The 18,437-nt window shown below is 46.2% G+C and overlaps 2 long non-coding RNA genes across 3 annotated transcripts; one reads left to right on the top strand and one right to left on the bottom strand.

The window, feature by feature from the left end:
- Positions 1–262: 262 nt before the first annotated feature.
- Positions 263–15,193, bottom strand: LOC136426687 (uncharacterized). Of its 2 annotated transcripts, XR_010754319.1 has the most exons (5): positions 15,091–15,193; positions 3,328–3,412; positions 2,244–2,284; positions 1,836–1,874; positions 1,314–1,347 (listed from the first exon to the last, which is right to left on the bottom strand). It is a non-coding gene; the product is annotated as an uncharacterized lncRNA (long non-coding RNA). The 2 variants fall into 2 exon arrangements; XR_010754320.1 differs by lacking the exons at positions 1,314–1,347; positions 1,836–1,874 and adding an exon at positions 263–333.
- On the top strand, positions 8,664–11,583 carry LOC136427201 (uncharacterized). The gene is made up of 2 exons (XR_010754381.1): positions 8,664–10,624; positions 10,797–11,583. It is a non-coding gene; the product is annotated as an uncharacterized lncRNA (long non-coding RNA).
- Positions 15,194–18,437: the final 3,244 nt, after the last annotated feature.

Raw genomic sequence — 18,437 nt, 5'->3', positions numbered from 1 at the left:
TGTGTTCCAATGGAATAAACTGGGATGTAACACCGAACAAAAGTCAAAACAGCTAAGAATGATTTTTACTAAAGAAAAGAAAGAGTCTCAATTACATTTTCTAGCATCAGTTTCATGATTCCGAGACTCAAAATGTTCCAACCAGAAATGTTCGACATTTCATGAATCGCTGTCTTGCCGAGAAACATCCACTAAGTTTTTGTGTAACGTTATCAAAGAAACTTTAATCAATGATAACAATGGAATCACACTTACATGTTTTATTTCCGCCAGACGAGAAGCGCCCATGCTGTCCTTCCTGGAGATCAAGGTTTTGATGTCGCCGATCTTGTCCTATAAAAACAATAAGAAAACGTTAAGGAAAGCAACAACAAAGAACTACTCAAGAACTGCCATGAATGATATTACATGACATATATCAGTATCCAGTGTGTGTTCCAATAGAATAAACTGGAATGTAGCACCACACAAAGCAGTCTAACGTCACGTTTTACTAATGAGCTAATGAAAGAGCTACACTTACATCATAACTCTCTTGTCTCATGATGTCCTTCACCGCGCGGTCCTACAAAATGTTCAAAGGACAAATGTCCAACAGTACATAAATGACTGTCTTGCCGAGAAACATCCACTAAACTTTTGTGCATCAAACAAACTTTTATTAATGATTTGACAATAGAATCACACTTACATTTGCCAGTTCAGCCTTCAGACGAAAAGCATTTTCGCTGGCCATGCCCCTGACGAAATCCTGTAGAAACAGTCAGAAATGTTAAGGAAAACAACAACAAACATCCACTCAAGACAAAGATGAAAACATTCCACAGAAATGCTATGATATTACATGATGTACAGATTTTTACAGTATGTGTTTCAATAGAATAAACTGGAATGTAACACCACACAAAACAGTCTATAGTTACCTTTACTGGTGAGCTAATGAAAGAGTCACACTAACACTAAATCTCAGATATGAGGCAGTAAAGAAGATGAAGAAGATCACCGCTGTACATTAATGTATTCTACAAAACTGCCATGATATTACATGATATACAATACAACATTTACTGTGTGTTCTAGTAGATTAAATAGGAGTGTGACACCGCACAAAACAGTGAAGCAATACTTTTACTAAAGATTTAAAGAAAGAGTCCCGATTACATTTTCTAGCATCAGTACCATGATTCCGAGACTCAAAATGTTCCAACCACAAATGTTCAACATTTCATGAATCACTGTGTTGCCGAGAACCATCCATATATGTTTGTGTGTCAAACAAACTTTTATTAATGATAACAATAGAATCACACTTACTTCATCGCTTTCCTCGCTGGAACTCGAGGACTCCTATTAATGATATTACATGACAAACATCAGTATCCAGTGTGCCTTCCAATAGAATAAACTGGAATGTAACACCACACAAAATAGTCTAACATTACCTTTACTGGTGAGCAAAATTTAATGCATCAAACAGACTTATCGAAACATTAGGAAAATATTAGGAATAACTACAACAGACATCCACCGAAACATTAATGTATTCTACAAAACCGCCATGATATTACATGATATACAATACAATATTTTCTGTGTGTTCATGTAGAATAGAATAAACGGGAGTGTTACACCAAGTAATTATTTTTATTAAAGATTTAAAGAAAGAGTCTCAATTACATTTTCTAGCATCAGTACCATGATTCCGAGACTCAAAATGTTCCAACAACAAATGTTCAACATTTAATGAATTTCTGTCTTGCCGAGAAACATCCACTAAGTTTTTGTGTATCAAACAAACAAACTTTTATCAATGATAACAATAGAATCACACTTACAGAACGGTCACGTTTTTCCCTGCTGGAACGACGCAAGAACTGCAATGAATGATATTACATGACATACATCAGTATCCAGTGTGTGTTCCAATGGAATAAACTGAAATGTAGCACCACACAAAATAGTCGAACGTTACCTTTACTGATGAGCTAATGAAAGAGTCACGCTAACTCTAAATCTCAGATATGAGGCTAAGCAGTAAAGAAGAAGAACACCAACTAGGTCCACAAGGAGCAAATGCATGCCTTGCAAAATGTTCAAACATCAAATGTTCAACATTTCCTTCAATGAGTGTCTTGCTGATGAAACTTCTCCACTTAACTTTATGTATGAATCAAAATGTTAAAAGAATTTCATAAACTACTAATGTACCAAAGTCTGTGGAACACCAAACATTGAGTACATACCCTTGCCTCAGACGGAAGTTTATTAATGCTAGCAGCCTCTCCTGAAATAACAACAGGAGAACCATTTTAAAGCGAAAGTACACTCACTAAGGGCCCTGTCACACTTGTGCGCATATTCAAGCCCGCATGAGTTGCGTATCAACAAGGTTTTGTTTTAGGTTAAGTTTGCAGCCGAAGAAGTCATTTCCTAGGTTTGATAACTAGACTGCTCAATTGTGGGTTAAAGTAGAAAACAACTATTTTCCCGCAAACCTTACATGAACGAAAAAATTTAAATCCGCAACTCAAGCGCCCTTTAGTATACGCACAAGTGTGACAGGGCCCTAAAAGCCCCCATGCCACTAGACGGCGCTCTCGCTGCGACCTAAATCGGATTTGTGCAACCCTTGTATCAATCATTTGAATATCATGCAAAATATAAATGCATGACTAAATATACAACAAAACAGACAAAGCCTAAGAAAATAACTATTTTATGAAATTCGTAGAGCAATCTGTAAAATTTTCGGTCGCATCGAGAGCGCGGGGAGAGCGCTGTCCAAGTGGAATGGGGGGCCGGGAGGGGGGAAGGGGGCATAACAGAACAGCGACGATTACCACATGAATACACAACTGGACATAAAGTGTATACCGAACGTTTCCGATTTCCCTAAAATCAAACATCTTACCAATCATCACCATACAAAATGCCAAAAAACAGCAAAAATAAAGACGTCTCAAATGACAAGTGCCTATACTTAATCTCCAACTGTGCACTCAACAATTGCGAAAGAAGTGACATATTCAAAGAAGCCATTAATATACATCCTACTTTAAACATATTTTCCCACAATAACAATAACAAGAAGACGCTCCTCCAAAAATCACACAAGAATTGATTTCATCGTCCTCCATTATAACAACAAAGAAGTCAAACCCAGCAAACTTAGTTTTGGAACATTAGCAGTTGAAATGAGAATAAAAACATCTTCCATAGTGGCATTGCTTCTCAAAGATATGATCTAAATTCACAATTTATTTTTGCAAAAAGCCTTAGGGCAATAATGTGTTTATATTAAGGAAGAACCTTAAATCAACAACTCACCTTCAGCGACAAAAGCCGCGAGGACCAAGACAGAAAGCGCAATGATGTGACGAATTGCCATGATGACTCAAAGTTGTCTCTGAACCTAAAAGAAGACGATACATCAGAACCTGGTATGACTATAGAGATGTCTATTTCACAGCCTCTGGTGGTGTAAACTTGCTTTCTAGACAAAGGAAACCCTGCATAGACCTCGATAACATGGCCCTGTCTCCGATAAAACCCCAATCTTACGGCCCTGTCCCCGCTCTAATCCCGTCCGCACGACAATGTCCAAGCTCAAACCCCGCTTACTCGGCCCTGTCTCCGATCAAACCCCGTTAACACAGACCTGTCTCCGATCAAACCCCGTTTACTCGGCCCTGTCTCCGATCAGACCCCGTTTACACGGCCCTGTCTCCGATCAAACCCGTTTACACGGCCCTGTCTCCGATCAGACCCCGTTAACACGGCCCTGTCTCCGATCTAACCCCGTTTCCACGGCCCTGTCTCCGATCAGACCCCGTTTACTCGGCCCTGTCTCCGATCAAACCCCGTTAAAACGGCACTGTTCCCGATCAAACCCCGTTTACACGGCCCTGTCTCCGATCAAACCCCGTTTACACGGCCCTGTCTCCGATCAGACCCCGTTTACTCGGCCCTGTCTCCGATCAAACCCCGTTTACTCGGACCTGTCTCCGGTCAAACCCCGTTCAAACGGCCCTGTCTCCGATCAAACCCCGTTTACTCGGCCCTGTCTCCGATCAAACCCGTTTACACGGCCCTGTCTCCGATCAGACCCCGTTTACTCGGACCTGTCTCCGATCAAACCCCGTTTCCTCGGCCCTGTCTCCGATCAAACCCCGTTAACACAGACCTGTCTCCGATCAAACCCCGTTTACTCGGCCCTGTCTCCGATCAGACCCCGTTTACACGGCCCTGTCTCCGATCAAACCCGTTTACACGGCCCTGTCTCCGATCAGACCCCGTTAACACGGCCCTGTCTCCGATCAAACCCCGTTTACACGGCCCTGTCTCCGATCAAACCCCGTTTACTCGGCCCTGTCTCCGATCAAACCCCGTTAAAACGGCCCTGTTCCCGATCAAACCCCGTTTACACGGCCCTGTCTCCGATCAAACCCCGTTTACACGGCCCTGTCTCCGATCAAACCCCGTTTACACGGCCCTGTCTCCGATCAAACCCCGTTTACTCGGCCCTGTCTCCGATCAAACCCCGTTTACTCGGCCCTGTCTCCGATCAAACCCCGTTTACACGGCCCTGTTCCCGATCAAACCCCGTTTACACGGCCCTGTCTCCGATCAAACCCCGTTTACACGGCCCTGTCTCCGATCAGACCCCGTTTACTCGGCCCTGTCTCCGATCAAACCCCGTTTACTCGGCCCTGTCTCCGGTCAAACCCCGTTTACTCGGCCCTGTCTCCGATCAAACCCCGTTTACTCGGCCCTATCTCCGATCAAACCCCGTTTACTCGGCCCTGTCTCCGATCAAACCCCGTTTACTCGGCCCTGTCTCCGATCAAACCCCGTTAAAACGGACCTGTCTCCGATCAAACCCGTTTACACGGCCCTGTCTCCGATCAAACCCCGTTTACACGGCCCTGTCTCCGATCAGACCCCGTTTACTCGGCCCTGTCTCCGATCAAACCCCGTTCAAACGGTCCTGTTCCCGATCAGACCCCGTTTACTCGGACCTGACTCCGATCAAACCCCGTTAAAACTGCCCTGTTCCCGATCAGACCCCGTTTACTCGGACTTGTCTCCGATCAAACCCCGTTTACACGGCCCTGTCTCCGATCAAACACCGTTTACACGGACCTGTCTCCGATCAGACCCCGTTAACACGGACCTGTCTCCGATCAAACCCGTTTACACGGCCCTGTCTCCGATTAAACCCCGTTTACACGGCCCTGTCTCCGATCAGACCCCGTTTACTCGGCCCTGTCTCCGATCAAATCCCGTTAAAACGGCCCTGTTCCCAATCATACCCCGTTTATGCTAGGGTCACATTTCCGATCCGGGGCCCGGCCGGGCAGTCTTTGGGAACGAAAAGTGTTATATAAAAGACAACAGAAACACAAAACGTACACAAAATTATTTAAGGGCATAGCTTGTGCAAATCTATTGACACACACGTTGATTTTTCGTTTTCGCAAACAGCCCGGCCTGGCCCCGGTTAGGAAATGTGACCCTAGCATTACACGGCCCTGTCTCCGATCAAACCCCGTTAAAACGGCCCTGTTCCAGATCAGACCCCGTTTACTCGGCCCTGTCTCCGATCAAACCCCGTTTACTCGACCCTGTCTCCGATCAAACCCCGTTTACACGGCCCTGTCTCCGATCAAACCCCGTTTACTCGGCCCTGTCTCCGATCAAACCCCGTTAAAACGGCCCTGTCTCCGATGAAACCCCGTTTACACGGCCCTGTCGCCGATCAAACACCGTTTACACAGCCCTATCTCCGATCAAATCCCGTTTACACGGCCCTGCGTCCGATCAGACCCCGTTTACACGGCCCTGTCTCCGATCAAACCCGTTTACACGGCCCTGTCTCCGATTAAACCCCGTTTACACGGCCCTGTCTCCGATCAGACCCCGTTAACTCGGACCTGTCTCCGATCAAATCCCGTTAAAACGGCCCTGTTCCCAATCATACCCCGTTTACACGGCCCTGTCTCCGATCAAACCCCGTTAAAACGGCCCTGTTCCAGATCAGACCCCGTTTACTCGGCCCTGTCTCCGATCAAACCCCGTTTACTCGACCCTGTCTCCGATCAAACCCCGTTTACACGGCCCTGTCTCCGATCAAACCCCGTTTACTCGGCCCTGTCTCCGATCAAACCCCGTTAAAACGGCCCTGTCTCCGATGAAACCCCGTTTACACGGCCCTGTCGCCGATCAAACACCGTTTACACAGCCCTATCTCCGATCAAATCCCGTTTACACGGCCCTGCGTCCGATCAGACCCCGTTTACACGGCCCTGTCTCCGATCAGACCCCGTTTACACGGCCCTGTTCTCCGATCAAACTCCGTTTACTCGGCCCTGTCTCCGATCACACCCCATTTACTCGGGACTGTTCCCGATCAGACCCCGTTTACTCGGACCTGTTCCCCATCAGACCCCGTTAACACGGCCCTGTCTCCGATCAGACCCCGTTTACACGGCCCTGTCTCCGATCAAACCCCGTTTACTCGGCCCTGTCTCCGATCAAACCCCGTTTACACGGCCCTGTCTCCGATCAAACCCCGTTAAAACGGCCCTGTCTCCGATGAAACCCCGTTTACACGGCCCTGTCTCCGATCAAACACCGTTTACACAGCCCTATCTCCGATCAAACACCGTTTACACGGCCCTGTCTCCGATCAGACCCCGTTAACACGGACCTGTCTCCGATCAAACCCGTTTACACGGCCCTTTCTCCGATTAAACCCCGTTTACACGGCCCTGTCTCCGATCAGACCCCGTTTACTCGGCCCTGTCTCCGATCAAACCCCGTTAAAAGCGCCTTGTTCCCGATGAGACCCCGTTTACTCGGACATGTCTCCGATCAGACCCCGTTTACTCGGACCTGTTCCCGATCAGACCCCGTTTACACGGTCCCGTCTCCGATCAAACACCGTTTACACGGCCCTGTCTCCGATCAGACCCCGTTAACACGGCCCTGTCTCCGATCAAACCCGTTTACACGGCCCTTTCTCCGATCAAACCCCGTTTACTCGGCCCTGTCTCCGATCAAACCCCGTTAACACGGCCCTGTCTCCGATCAGACCCCGTTTACACGGTCCTGTCTCCGATCAAACCCCGTTAACACGGCCCTGTTCCCGATCAGACCCCGTTTACTCGGACCTGTCTCCGATCAGACCCCGTTTACTCGGACCTGTTCCCGATCAAACCCCGTTTACACGGCCCTGTCTCCGATCAAACCCCGTTTACTCGGCCCTGTCTCCGATCAAACCGCGTTAACACGGCCCTGTTCCCGATCAGACCCCGTTTACTCGGACCCGTCTCCGATCAGACCCCGTTTACTCGGACCTGTTCCCGATCAAACCCCGTTTACACGGCCCTGTCTCCGATCAAACCCCGTTTACTCGGCCCTGTCTCCGATCAAACCCCGTTAAAACGGCCCTGTCTCCGATGAAACCCCGTTTACACGGCCCTGTCGCCGATCAAACACCGTTTACACAGCCCTATCTCCGATCAAATCCCGTTTACACGGCCCTGCGTCCGATCAGACCCCGTTTACACGGCCCTGTCTCCTATCAAACCCCGTTAAAACTGCCCTGTTCCAGATCAGACCCCGTTTACTCGGACCTGTCTCCGATCAAACCCCGTTTCCTCGGCCCTGTCTCCGATCAAACCCCGTTAAAACTGCCCTGTCTCCGATCAAACCCCGTTAAAACTGTCCTGTTTCCGATCAAACCCCGTTTACACGGCCCTGTCTCCGATCACACCCCGTTGTCTCGGCCCTGTCTCCTATCAAACCCCGTTAAAACTGCCCTGTTCCATATCAGACCTCGTTTACTCGGACCTGTCTCCGATCAAACCCCGTTTCCTCGGCCCTGTCTCCGATCAAACCCCGTTAACACGGCCCTGTCTCCGATCAAACCCCGTTTACTCGGCCCTGTCTCCGATCAAACCCCGTTTACTCAGCCCTGTCTCCGATCAAACCCCGTTAAAACGGACCTGTCTCCGATCAAACCCGTTTACACGGCCCTGTCTCCGATCAAACCCCGTTTACACGGCCCTGTCTCCGATCAGACTCCGTTTACTCGGCCCTGTCTCCGATCAAACCCCGTTAAAACGGTCCTGTTCCCGATCAGACCCCGTTTACTCGGACCTGACTCCGATCAAACCCCGTTAAAACTGCCCTGTTCCCGATCAGACCCCGTTTACTCGGACTTGTCTCCGATCAAACCCCGTTTACACGGCCCTGTCTCCGATCAAACACCGTTTACACGGCCCTGTCTCCGATCAGACCCCGTTAACACGGACCTGTCTCCTATCAAACCCGTTTACACGGCCCTGTCTCCGATTAAACCCCGTTTACACGGCCCTGTCTCCGATCAGACCCCGTTTACTCGGCCCTGTCTCCGATCAAATCCCGTTAAAACGGCCCTGTTCCCGATCAAACCCCGTTTACACGGCCCTGTCTCCGATCAGACCCCGTTTACTCGGCCCTGTCTCCGATCAAATCCCGTTAAAACGGCCCTGTTCCCAATCATACCCCGTTTACACGGCCCTGTCTCCGATCAAACCCCGTTAAAACGGCCCTGTTCCAGATCAGACCCCGTTTACTCGGCCCTGTCTCCGATCAAACCCCGTTTACTCGACCCTGCACTGCACGAAATGGCCACGTATCCTGACGGATCCGACGTATCCGGAATCGGGCCTCATGGCGTTTCCGAGCGAATCCGGAAAAATCCCAGTTCACTGCTCGGATACTGAAGTGCCCGCAGATCCGACGAATTCCGACGCCGTATTCTTCTGGATTCGTGATGCGCCTCGGATACCCGAAGATATTTGCGCGGATCCCTCGTTTTTTGATATTTGGAATGTTCGGATTGTTTGTATGTCGGTAGTTGCTTCGGATCCTGACGAATAAATACACACCGCACGGCATGATCTCATTTCCTGACGAATCCAGCAGATCCGGAATTGCGCATCATAGCAGATACGGAACGTTTCCGATTGGATCCGATGCACCTCAGATCAGACAATTCCGGCGCCGTATACGTCTGGATCCTTCATACGTTTCGGGTACAGATACGGAACGTTTCCGAGCAAATTCAGACAATTACCAGGTACACCTCAGATCCGGCAATTCCGACGCCGTATACGTCTGGATCCGTGATGCGCGTCGGATACCTGAGGATATTTGCGCGGATCCTTCGTTTCTAGATATTTGTCAATATGGCAGAGATGTTTGGATTGTTTGTCGGTAGTTGCTTCGGATCCTGACCAACAAATACACACTGCACGGCACGCGGCATGATCTCAGATCCTGACGAATCCAACAGATCCGGAACTGCGCATCATAGCAGATACGGAACGTTTCCGATTGGATCCGATGCACCTCAGATCCGACAATTCCCGCGCCGTATACGTCTGGATCCTTCATATGTTTCGGGTACAGATACGGAACGTTTCCGAGCAAATTCGGACAAATACCAGGAACACCTCAGATCCAGCAATTCTGATGCCGTATACGTCTGGATACGTTTCGGGTACAGATAAAATATCTACTCGGATCTTTCATTTTTTTATGTATTTGCCAATATGTTAGAAGTTCAGATTTGCCAATATGTTAGAAGTCATGAGCTGTCTCGGATCCTGACGTGTACGGAACACGGATTCGTGTCGGATATCCAAATTACCCACAAGACACTTCTGGGCGCGACAAACGTTAACGGTTTTCTTTCGGTTAACAGCACAGACAAGAACGGCGTTTCATCACCTTCTGTGCTTAACATGGCATCGCCAGAGTCTACCATGGTCGACCAGTGATTTTTGAGTGACTTGAGAGTCGAAGGGAATTCGGTGTAAACTCAAACGCACGGAATTGCGACGTTGTCTTCTTCGTGCATGCAATATTCGTCGCCCCCCTCCCCCCTTGTAAACGCTGGTAGGGAGTTGATTCATCATTTTGAGGGACTGCCCTTTGGTAAGTACAAATTGAAAAATTCCCGTTTCTAACTAGTTTTGACGTCAGTTATCCTCCTATTGTGGCTTGACATATCATCGCATTCGCATGACCATAAGAATTCTCCAGCCGACCTGCCCTTTTACGGCGTTAGGATCTAGGAAATTTAAAATTTCAATTTGTTCATTCTTGCCAATGGTCATCAGACATGTGTGTCTGGTTAACGTTTCAGATACAAAATAGCAAGCAGTGGAGGGAAAGATAATTAAATATATGGAAGGGAAGAAAATGTCATAAGTATTTGTCCCACAAAGATCCCACAGTTTGTGGATAGTGAACTAGAACTTATAAGGAGGCAGTAGTGTGCCTCAGTGATTATTTCATTCAGTTATAGCTGTGCATGTTTGATCAATATCATATTCAAGTTATAGATGTAAGTTTTACGTAGTCAATTCAACGATGCCCAGATTCATTTTTTTACACATGCGAGTATGTGATATGTTTAATATTTGTCATTGTTTCCATTTATATATATATATCCAGTACAGCATCGGCAGATACCTCCTTCACAAATGCAGCACATATTGTGAGGACCTTGGCTGGGAACAAAGCAATCAACTGTCAGATGCTCAGCTGCTGAGTACCTCAGGCTCCTTTGGTAAGTCCATCATCGGTACACTTCAATGTTAGCTGAGAGAGGCATGATGGATATCCATTGTCCCGTGTTTTTTGTAGCTGCTGTGATGAAACGAAGCCCATGTCAAAATCATGTGACATGTTCCTTAAATACGTGAATTGATATTTATTCATCATTTGGTTTTATCATATAGGAACTGGTTCATCACAAGATGGACTCCAAGCTGAGTCCAACATGCAGATACAGAAGAAATCAGCCTTGCCTGTCCCTTACCAAGAGTGCATGGAAGAAGTGAACTCAGATGTAGTCAGAGAATGGGGAGAGGACGATTATACACATGCAGTTCCACGGCATATGCTACTTACGTTTAAAATGTGGCGTGTCATCATGGGAGTTCTTCAGACAGTATAATGTTACTTTCTATTTTCAACCTCTGTATTTGAAACAATTGTATCTGATGGCTTTTAGACGAAGAGCTGGCCACAAATAAGGCTTTTATTACTTTAGTGGAATATTTAGAACATGTAGATGATTTTGGTCCAAGGGCACTATACAGTAGTAAATATTACCACAATGTTGTGATGGTGTTAATTGTAATACATTTCATAATTTGTCAGAACATTGTGCTTGCACAACCCCAATTTACCGACATTAACCTGCATATGCAGTGGTGCTTTGAGTATATGGATGTCCCTCAGCCTGTCTCAAATGAAATGGATCATTTAGCCACAAAGTACTTCCGTATTGTATTGTATTTGATAGTTTTTGAACTTAGAAATACATTATGTTGAGATATGAAATGATACATATGTTACATACAGGCTTTCCCAAACTTCCTGTCATTCAAAATGATGTTTTGGGTATAGTTAAATTAGGAATGGAAGCACTTAGTCGGATCCGTTACGGATTCGTTGTTTTGTCCACCTGTATCCGTCAGTATTCACCATTTTCTTCAAAATACAGAAAAATCCCTGTACGCATCCGTCAGGATCTGTGGCATTTCCGTACAGTGTACGGCTCCGTATTCGTCGAAAATCCCTTACTTTCGGATTCTTCAGGAAATATTCCATATACCGGTGCGGAAATAGTCGGATACGTAACACGAATCCGTATGTATCCGTCAGTATCCGCCAAAAATACAGAAAAATTCCTGTTCGTATCCGTGAGGATCGGTGGCATTTCCGTACAGTGTACGGCTCCGTATTCGTCGAAAATCCCTTACTTTCGGATTCTTCAGGAAATATTCCATATACCGGTGCGGAAATAGTCGGATACGTTACACGAATCCGCATGTATCCGTCAGTATCCGCCAAAAATACAGAAAAATTCCTGTTCGTATCCGTCAGGATCGGTGGCATTTCCGTACAGTGTACGGCTCCGTATTCGTCGAAAATCCCTTACTTTCGGATTCTTCAGGAAATATTCCATATACCGGTGCGGAAATAGTCGGATACGTTACACGAATCCGCATGTATCCGTCAGTATCCGCCAAAAATACAGAAAAATTCCTGTTCGTATCCGTCAGGATCGGTGGCATTTCCGTACAGTGTACGGCTCCGTATTCGTCGAAAATCCCTTACTTTCGGTAGCCTCCGTTGCAGACTCTGAAGCGGCTTTTTGGGGGGCTAAATAATACACTTTTTGCAGCCACCCCGTAACTATCAGCCATCCTGTAACCATAAGCCGCCTAGAGTCTGCGTTATTACGGCATGTCAAAGCGAAATTAAAATCACGTTAGGGCGATTAACGCAGAGGTGCGAATTTCCGGCCTATGGTACACCGCACAATAAGAACAGTATACACGCACCTCCCCCAGTCAGTGTGCTGTCACGCTTGTGGCAAAATAGTTTGCTATTTCTACTGTTCCTAAAGACAAACTTCGATTATTAGAAGCAGTGTTTCCGCCAGACCGCGACTGAGATCTTGAGAGGCCGTCCACTTGGGGAGGGCCGTACCGCGAAAATTGATTGACCGTACCGCGATAATTAATTGACTAGGAAAAGTACTAGTAACTGAATGTTGTGATCAGAAAAAACTTTGTTAATTTTTCAAAATCAATTTGTTACGAAGGTCGCTATAATACTGCTTCAATCGTCACAAAATGCGATCTATTTTGACAAGAAACGCCCGAAGTGTAAAAGGAAATTCCCGCCCGTGTGGTCACGTCACATCTTGCTGTCAACCAATCAGAGCACAGTCTTTATGACGCAGCCCAATCAGCGCTCAGAACCTTGCATATCAATGGGTTTAAAAACATGGCGGACGGCCCGGGACGGGTTGCGACTCGAGCGAGCGTCATGACTTATGTGAATTCATAGCGAAAATAACGATTTATCTACGGTAAATACGGAGAATTTTCACGAAAAAATATTCACAGGAATATATATTGTGTCGAATACGGCCAGAAATAAAGGCGAACCGCGGCAAATCACGACGTAGAGGCTGAAATGCACGGGCGAAAATTCTTGTTTTGTTTACGTCTTGTTGGACGGGGCAGGTTGGGACTCGAGCGAGCGTCGTGACGTATGTGAATTCTTAGCGAAAATAACGATTTATCTACGGTACATACGGAGAATTTTCACGGAAAAATATTCGAAGAAATAGATATTGTGTCGAATACGGCCAGAAATTAAGGCGAACCGCGGCAAATCACGACGTAGAGGCTGAAATGCACGGGCGAAATTCTTGTTTTGTTTACGTTTTTCCTTGTTTTCTTCGATGACTTTCTTCGATTGAGTCTTAAAAACGGGTTTTTAATGAGAAATGGCAAACTATTTTGCCACAAGCGTGACAGCACACTGACTGGGGGAGGTGCGTGTATACTGTTCTTATTGTGCGGTGTACCATAGGCCGGAAATTCGCACCTCTGCGTTAATCGCCCTAACGTGATTTTAATTTCGCTTTGACATGCCGTAATAACGCAGACTCTAGGCGGCTTATGGTTACAGGATGGCTGATAGTTACGGGGTGGCTGCAAAAAGTGTATTATTTAGCCCCCCAAAAAGCCGCTTCAGAGTCTGCAACGGAGGCTATACTTTCGGATTCTTCAGGAAATATTCCATATACCGGTGCGGAAATAGTCGGATACCTTACACGAATCCGCATGTATCCGTCAGTATCCGTCAGTATCCGACAAAAATACAGAAAAATCCCGGTACGTATACGCCGGGAAACGAGGCCATTTCGTGCAGTGCTGTCTCCGATCAAACCCCGTTTACACGGCCCTGTCTCCGATCAAACCCCGTTTACTCGGCCCTGTCTCCGATCAAACCCCGTTAAAACGGCCCTGTCTCCGATGAAACCCCGTTTACACGGCCCTGTCGCCGATCAAACACCGTTTACACAGCCCTATCTCCGATCAAATCCCGTTTACACGGCCCTGCGTCCGATCAGACCCCGTTTACACGGCCCTGTCTCCGATCAAACCCGTTTACACGGCCCTGTCTCCGATTAAACCCCGTTTACACGGCCCTGTCTCCGATCAGACCCCGTTTACTCGGCCCTGTCTCCGATCAAATCCCGTTAAAACGGCCCTGTCCCCAATCATACCCCGTTTACACGGCCCTGTCTCCGATCAAACCCCGTTTACACGGCCCTATCTCCGATCAAATCCCGTTTACACGGCCCTGCGTCCGATCAGACCCCGTTTACACGGCCCTGTCTCCGATCAGACCCCGTTTACACGGCCCTGTCTCCGATCAAACTCCGTTTACTCGGCCCTGTCTCCGATCACACCCCATTTACTCGGACCTGTTCCCGATCAGACCCCGTTTACTCGGACCTGTTCCCCATCAGACCCCGTTAACACGGCCCTGTCTCCGATCAGACCCCGTTTACACGGCCCTGTCTCCGATCAAACCCCGTTTACTCGGCCCTGTCTCCGATCAAACCCCGTTTACACGGCCCTGTCTCCGATCAAACCCCGTTAACTCGACCCTGTCTCCGATCAAACCCCGTTTACTCGGCCCTGTCTCCGATCAAACCCCGTTTACTCTGCCTTGTCTCCGATCAAACCCAGTTTTCTCGGACCTGTCTCCGATCAGACTCCGTTTACACAGCCCTGTCTCCGATCAAACCCCGTTAACACGGCCCTGTCTCCGATCAAACCCCGTTAAAACGGCCCTGTTCCCGATCAGACCCCGTTTACTCGGACCTGTCCCCGCTCAGACCCCGTTTACACGGCCCTGCTCCCGATCAGACCCCGTTTAGTCGGCCCTGTCCCCGCTAAGACCCCGTTTACTCGGACCTGTCTCCGCTCAGACCCCGTTTCTTTGGCACTGTCCCCGCTGAGACCCCTTTTAAACGACCCTGTCAGCATTCAGACCCCGTCAGCATGATCTCGTCCCTGCTAAGACCCCGTCTACATGGCCCTGTCTCCGCTACGACCCATCCACACGGATCTGTCCCCGATTAGATCCCGTCTACACTGCCCTGTCACCGCTTAGACCCCGAATAAAACACAGCTGCTAAGAAGAATCGGTACTCACCACTGTAGATAGACGTCCGACGAATTTTGGTCTCGACTGGTCTCGACTGGTCTCGACTTCTCTCCGGTCTCGAACTGATTCAGGAGAGGACCGCACACCTCGGTTTGCTAATTCGGCACATTCCATTCCAACATGCAGAATAGGGGCGTGAAATATTTTCAAATATTTTTCATACTTGCGACAATAAGTCAATATACTTTATGTGTTTATGTGAGTTAAGATATTGCATTATTAGGCTATTCTTGCTAACTTGCGATATTGCATACTGTTTCAGGATATTTACAAGATTGCTAACAATTTTCGAGTCTTCCCTCAGCAAAAAAATGGTTGGTACCCTTTCATAATTCACATTTTACACAACGTGCGATATCTGCGTAGGCAGGTTGAAGGAGTAGATATGAAAACACCGTATGACTCAATCCCTGTGAGAAATTCCAAAATCATCCCTACTGGTGACCGCTAGGTTATCGACACTAAAACTCTAAACGTAATTACAGATCACTATTGTCCAATGTACGAACCCATCTGATAAACCATGTAAAAATTATGTTTTATAAGGATATATTTCTATGTCTATGGATTTACTGGGGCTGTATATGTTTAGCAAGACTTCATTCACGTCGTCTGTGTCTAAAATTTGTTGTGTATACATATGTTTTTTACCCTTACCTCTTCCCTGATGACCTCAATAAAAAGCGGCCTACAGGCTAGGCTGGTTGGGTTTTTTTTCATGAAAAAGTAAACAGGGGTTGAAACAAACAAATGTTATGACTTCGACTTTAACTGTTAACAAACGCAATGTCACAGAAGCCAGATCAGACGACAGTTAAGATGGCGGAAAAAGTTTGAATACTGTAATTCACTTAATCTTCACGGTAGCAAAATTTTACGGAGCAAAGAAAATGGACACAGAACTTTAACTTCACGGTGGCGGCAAGTGATTTACAGAACGGATGCGGAATGGAATCAATCATAGCAATGACAACAGGTTGTTTTCAGGGTGATGATAAGTTCACGGCACAGAGGTGTTCGTGAAAACAGAGGACATATAAAGTTACAGAGAAAGAAAGAGGAATTACAGTATGTAACCCTGAGTCAATATCGACGTCTCATTTTGTTGAATTCTGTCTGTTATTTCTGTATTAATGTTGTTAACATTTTTTAAATGAACATTGTTTCAATGAACGGTTTTTAATAAACGTTTTCTTAATGAACCTGTTCTGTTTTTAATGAACAAACACAATGTCACAGAAATCAGAACAGAGGCAGTAAAGATGGCGGGCGAAGTTGGAATATTCTACCCCGAGCGAGTTTTAACGTTCCATTTTGTTAAAGTCTGTCTGGTATTTTTACATGACTGATGACAATGCAGGAACATTCGTTGTGTTTTTTCAGACTTGACAGTGGTAACTGGAGGGGAGGGGTGGTGTTACGTGCTCCATACGTCATCTGTTTTTCTTTCAAATTGGCTTTTTGGTTATAATATCAGGTGTATTTGCAGCCAGTTATGTCAGGGTGGATGTGAGAATGTTTCGAGCTACTGGACACATGGCGCCAGTGGTGTTTGTAGCGAATTTTGAATCGATCTGTACTCTTATCTAGCGTGGGAGGGGGGCAGCACTGAAAAAATATATTCTCTACGTACTAGAGACTAGACTACTCCAAGCAGATGCTATGATCCGGTTCAGTCCCTGTATTGTACGCGTGTTCGTTGCCTTTTTTTTCTCTGACATTTAGTGCGTCTTTCTAGCGGTGCATCTTTTTTTTTTCTATGTCCAGCGGATGAAATCCTGGTGTCATTTCTATCTTCTGGCTCTAGCTCTCTCAAGTTAGAATGGCAGCGTTGACCTTCCACTTTTTGTACCCAAACAAACTCAAACTTGTGAAACCTGGCAAATCCAGATTTGCAGTAGGGGAAAGGCTTGAAATTCGAAATGTAGGTACAAGTGTTCTGAGGTGATTGCTCAATGTTGTAATGGAAAATTAATTTCGTGGTCCCTCCCCTGTCCAAGCATGCCACGCGCGGACAACTGCCCTGTTTTTGTTACACTGTTTATATTGCTGGTTACCCAAGGCTCGTTGGGAACACTCTCTGACAGCGATGGGGTACTTCAGTTGTGTTTTTGATGAAAAGATCACCCCACATTTTCCCACACACATCTCCCATATGGCGCCAGTATTGTACAGAATGCTCTCGATCCGTCCTCTAACTACTGCAGAAATATGGTGATGACCTCTGACCGCTGGGTCATTGACTAGAAAGCCAAAATTCTAAACGTAATTACAAATCAGTGTAATCTTAACGTTTCATTTTGTTGAATTCTGTCTGGTGTTTCTGCATGACTGTTGCAAGAAAATGTATTGTGACAAACATTTTTTGAATGAACTTTTTTTTTTTTTTTCATTTCACATTTGAAAAATGAACCCGTTTTTCTTGATGAGCAACCACAATGTCACAGACACTAGTTCAGAGGACCGTGAGTAAAGATGGCGGACAAAGTTTGAATATTTTGCCCCGAGCGAATTTCAACGTTAAACTTTCATTTTGTTAGATTCTGCCCGGTATTTCTATATGACTGCTGTTATGCAGGAAAATTCTTATTTAATTAACATTTTTTGAATGAACGTTTTTTACAATAAACATTTTCTTAATGAACGTGTGTCTTTAATGAACAAACACAATATAACAGAAACTAGACCAGAGGACAGTAAAGATGGCGGACGAAGCTTTAATATTCTACCCCGAGCGAATTTTGACGTTTCATTCTTGTTGAATTTGGTATCTGTACAAGACTGTTGACAATGCAGGAAGAAATTCGTTGTGTTTTTCAGACGTGGTAACTGGAGGGAAGGGGTGGTGTAACGGGATCCATACGTCTTTTGTTGTTCTATGGCTTTTGTTATGTCAGGGTGGATGTGAGACTGTATCAAGCTATTTTCTGGACAAGTATTAAAAATATTTCAGTTATATCTGAGGTGTTAAAATGTCCTTACTGGCCACAGTGGTGTTTGTAACGAATGTTCTCGATCTGTACTCTCGTCTAGGGAGGGAGGGGGCAGCACAAAGAAGCCATATCCTCTACGTACCGGCTCTGACTGCCCCAAGCAGATGTAAGGATCCGGTTTGTCCCGGTGTTCTACGCGTGTTTGTTGTTGTTGTTGTTTTGAAACATTTAGTACGCCTTTCTAGTGGCACCTTTTTTTTCTAATCCGGCTGGTGACTTAATCCTTGTGTCATTTCCATCTTCTGGCTCTAGCTCTCTCAAGTTAGAATGGCAGGGTTGACCTTCCACTTCTTGTACCCAAACAAACTTAAACATGTGAAACCTGGCAAATCCAGATTTGCA

This window comes from Branchiostoma lanceolatum, chromosome 2 (genome assembly GCF_035083965.1).
Source record: "Branchiostoma lanceolatum isolate klBraLanc5 chromosome 2, klBraLanc5.hap2, whole genome shotgun sequence".
Taxonomy (NCBI): Eukaryota; Metazoa; Chordata; class Leptocardii; order Amphioxiformes; family Branchiostomatidae; genus Branchiostoma; species Branchiostoma lanceolatum.
Note: the sequence above shows the minus strand (reverse complement) of the source record. Positions and strands in the feature narration are given on the sequence as shown.